This window comes from Ambystoma mexicanum, chromosome 8, assembly GCF_040938575.1.
Source record: "Ambystoma mexicanum isolate Mex_15411 chromosome 8, UKY_AmexF1_1, whole genome shotgun sequence".
NCBI classification, from domain to species: domain Eukaryota; kingdom Metazoa; phylum Chordata; class Amphibia; order Caudata; family Ambystomatidae; genus Ambystoma; species Ambystoma mexicanum.
Genome location: NC_090929.1, coordinates 1,251,679,839 through 1,251,691,856, shown reverse-complemented (window position 1 = coordinate 1,251,691,856; position 12,018 = coordinate 1,251,679,839). Strand labels below are relative to the sequence as shown.

The window sequence follows — 12,018 nt, the reverse complement described above, 5'->3', positions numbered from 1 at the left end:
AGGGATCTCATCTCCAAGGGGGCGGTAGTCCCGGCCTCTTACAAGGCCTCTCAGTACCATTTTTCTAGTCCCAAAGCCGGACCAGGGGTTTCACCCAGTAATCAACATAAAAGCCCTCAACTCTTTTGTGGTATATCACCACTTCAAGATGGAAGGAATTCATTTGCTCAGAGACACCCTTCTCCCTGCAGACTGGATGGTCAATTTGGACCTCAAAGACGCTTACCTAGTAGTTCCCGTCTTTCCCCCGCATCAGGAGTTTCTTCAATTCCAATGGGGGGGCCGGGTGTGGCAGTTTGCATCCCTTCCGATTGGCCTGTCCTCGGCCCCATGGTGTTTCACCAAGCTCATGTGGCCTGTGATGGCTCTTCTCAGATCCAGGGGGATTCGGATCATAATTTATTTGGACGACATGTTGCTCCTAGCCCAGAATTATCAAACTCTGTGTTCTCATCTGAAGTTCACTGTGACCCTCTTACAGAATTTAGGTTTTGTGATAAATGTAAAAAAATCCATATTGAAGCCTAAGCAATGTATCCAATTTCTGGGCTTCAATATAGATTCAAAGCTTTGCATCCTTCTTCTCCCAGTCAGCAGACTTTCCAAGATAAAGAAGGAAATTCGTCTGCTCCTCAGGAGAGGGAGGATCTCCCTCAGGCAGTTGGCCAGAGTTGTGGGGATGCTGTCGGCATCCATTCAGGCTATCTTCCCTGCTCCCCTACATTACCGAGCGCTGCAACGCTTAAAAGCCAAGCATTTGCGCAAGTGTCTCTCTTACTCCCAAATGGTGGAATTGCCGCCAGAAGCCAGGTTGGAACTCCTGTGGTGGCTCAGGCACATGGAGGCCTGGAATGGCAAGGCAATATTTGGCCCATCTCCGGATGTCGTTCTGGAGTCAGATGCGAGCAGATCAGGTTGGAGAGCCAGATTGGGTCAAGTTTCCACAGGTGGGAAATGGTCGGAGTCAGAGAAACAACTACATATCAATTGCCTAGAGTTGTTAGCGGGATCCTTTGCAGTTCGGAGTCTCCTCAAGGATCAGGGGAATTGTTGTGTTCTCCTCCGCATGGACAACATCTCTGCGGTGAGATACATCAATCACCTGGGAGGTACCAGGTCCAAAGTCCTGGCGGATTTGGCAAGAGAGTTTTGGCATTTTTGCCTCGACAGGGATATTCTATTGAAAGCGGAATACCTCCCGGGAGTCAGCAACGAAGTTGCAGATTGGAACTCCAGGCACCTGCAGGACAGGAGCGATTGGATGATGAACAGGTCTCTTTTCGCCCGCATAGCGTCCCTCTGGGGTCCCCTGACGATAGACTTGTTTGCCTCGAGGCTAAATTGTGAAGTTCCCAGGTTTTACAGTTGGAGACCAGATCCGTTAGCTCTGGCCACTGACGCTTTCCTCCAGGATTGGTCGGGTCAGTTGGGGTATGCCTTTCCTCCCTTTGCCATGATAGCTCGGGCTCTGGTCCAAGTTCGCACACAGGCGGTGTCTCTGGTTCTGGTTACCCCCTTTTGGCCCTCTCAGGTTTGGTTCCCGGCCCTTCTGGAATTGGCAATAGATATTCCCTGTCTTCTCCCTCCCGATCCCCTGTTGCTGGTGGATCCGGAGGGTCTCCCACACGAGTCGGTCCTGCAGGGACACCTTGCGCTTATGGCTTAGAAGATTTCAGCGCTTCCTGGTGCTTCAGAGGGCTTCCGCAAAACTCTATGGTGGTCATCAGGGACTTCTGGGCGCCCTCTACTAAGGGGGGTATTCCTCAGCATGGAACAGATGGGTTGGCTGGCGTGTGGCTAGGCACCTCAATCCCGTTTCTGCCCCTCCTGTAGAGGTGGTTAATTTTCTAGTGGAGTTGTTTAAGGAAGGGAAATCCTACAGGACTGTTAATGGTTTTCGTTCGGCTATTTCAGCCGGTCACCTTTTGGTAAAAGGGGAACCAGTGGGTAGGCATTTTTTGGTGTGAAGGGCCCTCAAATCTATCTGTATTAAGGTTCCACCACAACCGAAGTATTAGTTTCTTTGGGATGTTAATATGGTGCTGCAGCTCTTCAGGTCCTGGCCTCTTAATGAAGAACTTGTCTTTTATAGAATCTAAACCCCCATCTCACGCTAGTGTGGGGGATTAGATATTGTATCTACCTGCAGTACCTTCAGCGTCACCTACCCGTCTTGCCTCTTCCGTTATCCTAGATTCAAATGTGGAACATTGGCCGTCAAGCATCTGCTATTTGGCAGTAATGGCTTCCATGAATGGTTTAAGAGATTTAGGGCCTCATTACACGGACGGCGGTAAGGGTTAACGGTCACCGTTAATGGTACCGGTGACCCTTAACCCTTAGCGCCTTACTACGAGGTCCCTTTGCGGGTTGGAGACTTTAACGCCCCTGCTTTTTGCAGGCGTTAAAAACCAACCCGCAAAGGGACCAGGGAGCTAATTACGGTACCGCAATTTGCGGTGCCGTAATTAGCACCTTCCCCATTCCCATTATGACCTATGGGGCAAAAATGGGAATGGGGAAGGGCAATGGGGGAAGGGGGAATTACCGCCCCACCAACCTTGGAATAGGGCGGTAATTCCCCTTTCCACCAAGGCGGTGCCGGTATTTTACCGGCATGGACCAAGGTGCTAATAGCACCTTGGTTCACCGCCGTCCGTGTAATGAGGCCCTTAATCTCCATTCGGATAGCATGCATGACTGGGTCTTGCGTATCTTCCTTAGGCGTGGGAGAGTCGCTTTTCTGTCTCTTGGAGGCATTACTGATGGGTGCAGCTGGTATTTCTTTGGGTTGCCCTTTCTTTGAAGACAGGTTTGAGCAAGACAAATTACATTGGATGGGAGATTGCTTCACAATAGATGAAGGTTTTGAAGCTAAAAGCCCGGTTTTGCACACTCATTTGCCAATGGGCCCAATTGCGCAAACTAATTTTCAATGTATCCAGTCATGCACATTTATACTCTAATGTACCCAGTTGTGCATACTAATTTCCTATGTATCCAGTCATGCACATTTATTTTCTAATGTGCCCAGTTGTGTATAGTAATTTTCAATGTACCAGTCGTGCATACTTATTTTCCAATGTGTACAGTCAAGCATACCTATTTTCCAAAGTGCAATATCTATTTGCAGAGTTCTAATGTGATATACATAAATCAGGATTGTTGTTAGATTTTCCTGTTAGTAGTGGAGGGTGTCTTTCAAAGCTTAGCAACCCTTTAATTTCTCATAAGAATTGACAGAAGTGTGGCAGAATGAAGCCTTATTTCCTGTACATTAATAATGATGGAGCGGAGGCATTTCAGGTTTGTTACTGTTCTTATTTCAAATAATATGTGCTTTAGGTCTTGATTATTTGCAAAGCCAACCAGCAAAGCACATTTTTAAAAACAAAGGGATAATTATAGTCTTATATATGCTTATTCTGTATAAATTTATATTATATTCCTTTTCTGAGCCTCAGAAACAATATATCTTCATTTATAAAGTCATTTAGTAGAATAATATATCATGCGTTCGTGCTGCAAAATTATGTATTTGTTCGGAAGGTACTTGCGTGAGGAAGCTACACCGTGTCGTGAAGCAAACGTGCTTCCCAACGACTCTGGAGTGTTTCGGCTACGTTCGCCGAGCAGCTGACGAGACGTGATGGCTTCGTGTCAGCGCGACCTCCGATGATTAATAGGCCGCGCCTCTTCACTTACACAGCTTCCTGGGACTCCACACACAGTGAGCGCAGACACCCTGCGAGCCTCATAAACCTTCGTCCGTGACTTCCGGCCTCTTTTGTAAGTTATTTTTAATAAAAAAATGTTCGAGTTGCGGCACAGAAGATGTTTGGTATTAATGCTGCCCTGGGAGCTCAGAAGTTAGGCGGCCATCGGCTACGACGCTTGGCCACCCCCCCCTGTTAAGTATCGTGGTGGCGGTACCTGCGTGCTTCATCCGGAGGTACACCGGGCGTCCCTGGAGTCTCGGGCGGTTCATCGTGTCTCAGTGTTGACTCGGCATTCTGCTCCGGGTCGGGTGTGACTGTCTCCTCCGGACTCGCAGTTCCTATGCGTTTGAAGAAGGACACGTTCCTGGTGACAGTCCCTCGTGCATTGGCGGCGGTGACCATAGACCCTTTGACGTGCGTCACCCCGAGTGGCTGCGTCTCATATGGTAGTGACAACTTTCCTTCCGGTCTTCTGTTCCGCACTAGCACGGTGTCACCCACTGCAATGTCTTTCTCTGGCAGCCTCCTCCTGGTAGTCTCTCTTTCATTCTGAGTGGCTCTCTCCGCTTGCACCTGCTCGTTATTGATCTCTCCCGGATGTCGACCTCCAATTTCTGGTAACAATCCTCTTGGCACCCGTTTGAAGAGCACCTCTGCCGGGGCGACCCCAGTGGACTGATGCGGGGTCGAGCGGTACTCTCGGAGAAATTCGAACAGGTTGCATCTTAGATCTTCCCCTCCATTCATTGATATGCGGAATACCTTGTTGAGCGTTCGCATAAATCGCTCTACCTCCCCATTTGCTCTTGGCCAGAGGGGTGTGACCTTCCAATGTTTTATCCCTCTTTCTTCGCAGTAGGTTGCAAACTGCTGCCCTTTGTCTGAGCACAACTCCCTTGGAAACCCATGCGTGGCAAACATTTTCTTCAACGCCATGATGGTGTGTTCGCTGGCAGTGGATTCGACCAGCTCAACCTCGGGGTATCGTGACCACTGATCGGTCACCACCAGAAAGTACATTCCCCGGCCTGTGGACCCAAAATCGGCATGCACCGTCCCCCATGGCTGGTCGCTCCTTACCATGGCTTGGATCGGCGGCCCCCTTTCCACCGGACTCGCAGCTTGGCAGGGAATGCAGTTCTTCACAAACTCCTCCACTCTGCTTTCCAGCTCCGGGAACCAGACCTTAATCTCAAGCGAGCTTTCATTTTGGCCATCCTCTGGTGGCCATTATGGGCCAGATGTAGGACTTTGTCAACTAATGTTCTCGGGATCACAATCTGGTGACCCCCTCAGCAGGAGGCCGTCATCCGCCACCGTCAACTCGTGCCGCGCCTTCCAGAGGGCTTGCAGGTCCTTTTGAGCCCCGATGACCCTCCTGGAGTTGTCTTGCAGGACCTCACGCCACTCCCCACTCGCTATCGCCTGCCTGATTTTGGTGAACGTTTCGTCCTTGTTGGATTCCTCTGCAATTACCTGGCGGGCCAGGGCAATGGGCAGCGCAGATTCGACAGCCAGGTGTACGGCCTCTACGCAGTCGGCCACTTCAATGGAGTCTCGGAGCCTCCCCGAGCCCCGGTGGCGGGACAGATAGTCTGCCGGGTTGAGTGTTCCTGGGCGGTACAGTAATTTGACCCCGTACTCCATTAGCGAGAGCATCGATCGTTCAATGCGAGGTGGTGGCTTGGACGAGGTCCCTGATAGAATTGGGATTAGGGGCTTGTGATCCGTCACCACGACGACCGGTTTCCCCAGAATGTAAATGCGGAAGTGTTTACACCCCCACAGTATATCCAAGGCCTCCTGCTCGATCTGAGAGTATCTCCTCTCTGTCTCGGTGAGGGCCTTGCTGGCATAAGCGATGGGCCTCATGGTTCCTTGATTGTCCGCCTGCATAAGAACTGCTCCCAGGCCCACGGGGCTGGCGTCGACCACAATTTCAGACTCCCGGTCCGAGTTGAAATAAGCCATAGTCTCTTGATGTCATCGAGCGCCCGCTGCTCTTTTCCACTCTAGTTCCATGCGACGTCATTCCTGGTGAGCGCTCTTAAGGGCTCCGATAGCGAGGCTAGGTCACGGATGAAGCGACCGCAATAGTTCACCATCCCCAGGAAGCTTCTAATCTCCGCTGGAGATGTTGGTGGAGCGGCTTCCTGGATGTCCTTCACTTTCTCTGGATCAGGGGAAATCCCTCCAGCATGGAAAACGAAACCAAAGAACTCCAACCTGTCTTTCAGAAACTCGCACTTTTCTTTGTGTAGTGTTAGACCTAGAGTGCGCAGCCTTTCCAGGGTGTTCTCTAGGCGCTTCAGATGTTCTGCCTCTGACCGGGCAAAGACCAGGATGTCGTCCGACATGTTGATCACTCCTTTGAGTCCTGACAGAGCCCCCCTGATGGCATTTTGGAAGACTTCCGCCACGGACGAGACTCCAAAACTGAGCCGCTTGTATTGATATAACCCCTCATGAGTCGTGAAGGTCGTAATGTATCTGGACTCGGGGTGTAACTCTAACTGGTGATATCCAGATCGTAGGTCTAGTTTTGAGAATATTTTTGCTCCCTAGAGTTCCCCGACGATGTCATCTAAGGTGGGCGTGATGTGGCGTTCCCTCTTGATGGCTACATTGGGTAGCCTCATGTCCACGCAGATGCGCACCGCGCCTGGCTGTTTAGGCTTCGGGGCTACTACGATTGGGGAGACCCAAGGGGTGGGGCCTTCCACCCTTTCGATGATGTCTCGGTCAATCAGGGACTGCAACTCCTTCTCCACCTGTGTTCTCAGATGGAACGGGATGCGGCGGTGTTTGAGAGCTGTTGGTCTCACTGACTCGTCTATGTGGAGGCGTATTGGATCTGCTTTCAGCTTTCCTATGCCATTGAAGATTGTCTCGAACCGTTGCAGTAGGTTTTCCAGGTCAGCGCAGTACACCGCAAATGAGAAATGGACAAGGTTTAGCGCTTCCGCAGCGGCGCAACTTAGGAGTAAGTGTGGGCTCACACTTGTGACGAAGAATCTTGCCTTGATTCTGGTCTGTCCATGAGTCACCGGTGCTACAAACACCCCCTGGATGGGGAGCGGAGTGTGTCCACCAAAAGCATATATGCGTGCCGTGGACTCTGCCAACCCTGGTGGGCCAGGCAACGCGTTGTAGTGTTCAGTCGCTAGCACACAGACGGACGCTCCAGTGTCTATCAGGACCGGCGTGGGTGTTTCCCCAATGTTCACTGTGCACTTGGGCTGACGCCGTTTCCCTGGGCCTTTGGCGATACTGGAGATGAAGAAGATTTCGTCCTCTTCTTCCTCTTCTTCTGCGATGTTCAAGTCTTGCATGCCCTGTTCAATGGACGACACACCCCTTATCCTCCTAGAGGTGCCTCGGCCAACTCTCTCCGGACCTCTTGACGCTGCGACTGGTGTCATTGCCCTGCACACTCTCGCATAGTGTCCCGGAGTGCCACACCTGCCGCAGGTTCTTGATTTGGCGGGGCACTCGCCTACATGTGGCAGGTCATATCCGCAGTATTGGCATGATGGGGCATTGCTGTGACCTGTGGGTGGGTCTCCACCTCTTGGCGCCCATCTTGCCTTCCCTGGTGCATAGCGACCGACTGCAAAAGATTCTTCCTCCTTCTTTGCATTAGTAGCAGCGTCCATCTTCGCCCCCCTGGCATCAGCCAGTTCATACGCTCTCCCCATGTCTAGGATTTGTTGTAGGGTTAGCCCAGGTTCTCTCAAAACCTGCCTCTGCAGTTTTCCGGAGCTGCACCATTGCAGCAACTGGTTACGAACCATCTCCTCTTCGTTACCCCATCTACAGGAGCTTGCTAGGTGTCAGAGTCGCGCACAGAACTTGTCCAACGATTCACCATCTCGCTGCTTCTCCGCGCCCATGACAAACCTGTCAAAGTCTACGTTTGCCATGGGGAGGAAGTAATCCCTGAGTGCTTGTTTCACTGCCACGTAGGTGGCCACAGGGATGGTCAGCGAGTCATAGATCTTGTGTACCTCCACCCCTGCCGAGTATACCATGATGGTGATTTTCTCTGCATCTTCCGTGACCCCCGCAGCCGTGAAAAACATTTCTAGCTGTTTCACCCACAGGAGCCATTTCGGACCCAGCTTAGATGGAGGGCCTGTGGTATCAAATTCAGGCATAGGGCTTAGCGTGCTGTTCATCCTGCGTGGGATGGGGGTAATTGCACCATCTTGGTCATCCTCTTCCCCCATTTTGGTGAATAGCACTCACCGGAACTTGCTGGACACCTTCTGTGGCTGCTGGGCTGGTGTGCTGAGTCCTCTTTGCGATGTGGTGCTCCTCCTGCACCCTTTTCTCCTCCTTATCACTTGTGCCACAGCCCTGTAGACGTGAGGGCTGTGGGATTTCCAAAAATTGTTGCTGGGCAAAGCAAAAGTGCAAGTGGCGCACGAGCACCCTCACAGGCTGTTACCACTGCCTTTCGCGTGTTGACTAAAATGGCCGCCAGCCATACGCGTGGACTCGTGTGAACGCGAGTCAACGTTCTTCTCCTGGAACGTTGCCGGAGCGGAGGATGGCCCCCGCGCCGTCCTCATCGCCAGTGTTAAGTATTGTGGGGGTAATGGGGGGGCCCATGCACTCACGCACACACTCGCTCCGCATACATCCAAGGAGCCACGCCGGAGACGTGTGGATGGTTTAGGTCCCCGGCGCGAACTGCCGCACGGGCCGTGTTTATTAACACTGCGCATGCGTGAGCCTCGTTTTGGCTGACGCATGCGCCCAACAGCGTATCAATACGCAACACCCCCCATGTATCCACATATCTGATGGCTTAGCAGAACATGCAGGCTGATGGAGAGCCGAAGTCAGGCAGACAATAACATAACAATTCTATATTCATGGTTCCTAATATAGTGGCATACACAGGGAAAAAGCACCTTTCACTCATCACTCTCATAGCTTGTCATCAGCAGAGAGATAGAGGGAGGGGTGAAGGGATCTGAGACGCTTCTCCCTTTGCCTGAACTGGAACTGAAATGAAAGGGAGATTGCTGTGCAAGGAGATAAGTGTGTCAGTGATATACAGTCTGTTGCCCGGGTTCTATTGATCACAGGCAAAATAGACCACATACAGATGCCCGTAGGCCCACCAAGGCTGAGCCTTGCCCCATGCCACACGCATGCAGGGGCTGACAGGCTTTTATTTAGTGGCCCGGAAGATGGAAGATGGAAAGCAGGTAAGTGTGTGTGAGTGTGTGTGAAAGTGTGTTTTTGGGGGGATATTGGAGCTGTAAAAGGGATAGAGTGAAAGGAGGGCACATAGGGTAAAACCCCTTGATGAAAAGAAAACCCCACCAGCTCAGGAGAAGGCAGGGACAGAGTGTGGGAAAGAGAGCACAAAGGGGGGCTCGGGATTTAAAACCAGCTAAAATCGTAATTTCCAGCCCATTGAAGACTGCTCCAAAGGAGCCTAACATACCATCAATTATTGGATGTGGTCTTCAGCAGTTTTCAGACATAAAACCATGTATGCAGGTGTGGCTATATGTGTGAACTGTGAATGTTCATGTGTGTGCAACATTTCTCAGTGGGCGTCCCAGTGATAGTGAATGATAGTGAATGAGTTAATTAATGTGGGTATTTACGTGAACATTTGCTGAGGGGATGTGAGTGGCTGTTGGAGTGTGGATTAAAGGGAAAGGATGCACTGAGATCTACATCGATGCTGATCTGCACCCTGAAAGTAACATGGAGCAGAACTGGGCCCTGAAAATTATATAGGTGGCAGGTCCCAGCCATGATAATGACATCTGGGCCCTGAGTGTGACATGGGTGCAGAACTTGACCCTGTGAACAATATGGGGTCAGGGCCTACCCATGGGAGTGACATAGAAGCAGTACTGGACACTCAGAGGCACATGAGGCAGAACCGGATCCTGAGAGGTCATGTTAGAAAATCTGGATCCTGACAGTGACATGAAGGGCAGGTATAGGCCATGAGAATGACAAGGTCACATGACTGGGCACAAAGAATGATGTGAGGACAGGACCTGGCCCTAAAATTGACATGGGGCAGGACTGGATGTGGAACCTTGGGGGGATGTGTGCAGAACTTGGATACTGAGAGCAACATAGTGCACGACTGCGGCTTGACAACAACATGGGGAGAGCTGGGCCGTGAGTGCAATGTGGTGATAGGATTAGGCTCTGAGGGCAACAAAGGGCAGTATCTGGCCATGAGAGGGAGACGGGGACAGAATTTGAGCCCCAAGAAGGACATGGGACACCCCAACCTTGTACTCTGAGAGCAACATGCGGGCAAAACTGTTCCCTGAGAGCAACTTAGGCGGAAGGATTGGACCCTGTGCATGACAAGGGGGAAGGGCTGGCCCCTGAGAGCAAGTTGGGGGGCAGAACAGCGCTTTAAGATTGCAACAGGTACTGAACTGTGCCCTGAAATGGTATGGAGGCATTCCTGGGCCCAGCGATAGACATGGGGGCAGATCTAGCTCCTGGAGGAATCTGAAGGAAAGTGTGATTTTACAGTTGCACTGCTGGAATATATTATGTCATATATTATGTCAGGCCCCCATGAAAATGTATAGCAAACCTTTTTTAGATCTCATATTTTGTCAGCTTGGAGACATGGGGCTAGTTAAGCAAGTGACAACAATTCCAACATGGTGTATCCTTTTGCTAATGCCCTCCTAGTATGGCTCTGACATGGGTCTGACCTTGGATCTCTATTCTTCAAACTCTATGGGCCTCATTACACGGAAGGCGGTGGTCCAGGGTGCTATTAGCACCCTGGACCATGCCGGTAAAATACCGGCACCGCCTTGGCGGAAAGGGGATTTACCGCCCCATTCCAAGGTTGGAGGGGCGGTAAATCCCCTTTCCGCCATTGCCCTTCCCCATTCCCATTTCTGCCCCATAGGGCTCTATGGGACTGGGGAAGGCGCTAATTACGGCACCGCAATTTTGCGGTGCCGTAATTGGCTCCGAGGTCCCTTAGCGGGTTGGTATTTAACGCCTGCAAAAAGCAGGCGTTAAAACTCCAACCAGCTAAGGGACCTCGTAGTACGGCGGTAAGGGTTAACGGTCACCGTTGCCATTAACGGTGACCGTTAACCCTTACCGCCGTCCGTGTAATGAGGCCCTATATGTCCTTGCTCAGCAAACTCATCCTATACCATATCATATATTTACTGATGACGCTCCAACCTTGTTCTCCTTTCCCTCCTTCACCCCTCAGCTGTCCTCTTGCATCAAACTAAATGCCTCTCTGCCATCCATAAATGGATGACATTCTATTGCTTGATGCCCAACTCCTCTGAAACAGAAGTGCTCTTGCTCATTGCCTTCAGGGCTATGGCATTTATTACCTCTCCTGTAGCCTTTTCCTCTGACCTTCTTATGCTATCCCCTGTCAAGGGGTTCTCTTTGACAGCAACCACAAACATGTGCACTTAATCAATGTTACTTTATGGCTCCCCGGCATAACCTCCTGAACATCCATTACGTTCTTCCATTTTACCATTCACTCTACCAAAACACTCAACAACACTTTGGACCTCAGCAGGCTGAATTATTGCTAAAGCCACTTCATGGGATGCCCCCATAAACCCTTTCTCCTCCTAATAATGTGTACAACGTTGCTACCCGTACCCTTACAATGCCCCATGAGCCTCAACCACCTGTGTGCAAACAAATGCAAAATACAACTCTGAATGCAGCTGGTACACTCTTTCACTCTTTTTGCACCACTGAAACAAAGATCAAGAGGTGTGATTTATTTTTGCAAATGAGTGTGGGCAAAAGACAATTTACAAAAGTGTAAAACTCTAAGTTACGGGTTGGTCACACATTACGCCTGAACAATTGTATGAATCAGTCTGAGACTGCTTAGTAGCAAGACGTTCACTGTGCATCTGTGCAGCACAAACATTTCACAGAGGCAGGGAAGCACTGTACATGATAATGGGAAAGGTGGTATAAAGATATTGCTCTAATACTTGATCAGTATTGCCTAGATTACATAGCAGTAATTGTCTTCGGTTTTGTTTTTATCTTGGTAGGCTCAAATGCAGCATCATAACCTTGATCTATGGTCCACAATCCTCCTGTTGTATTTCCCAATCTCAAAGGCCGATGCCTTCCTTTTGGATGGGAGGGGAAGGTGGGTGTAAGGATTCTCATGAGGAAGAGTAACACTAGGAGTCATAAAGATTACATCTAAGTAATCGAGATATCAACCCCCATTTTCTTCATCTTCCCAGACTTTACTTTTGATGTACTGGCCCTCCAACCCACTGAC

The 12,018-nt window shown here is 50.5% G+C and overlaps 1 long non-coding RNA gene across 1 annotated transcript in view; it reads right to left on the bottom strand.

Moving 5' to 3' along the window:
• LOC138472944 (uncharacterized) overlaps positions 1-12,018 on the bottom strand; it is a 519,290-nt gene that overhangs the window by 323,066 nt on the left and 184,206 nt on the right. The gene's annotated exons all lie outside the window — the stretch shown is intronic.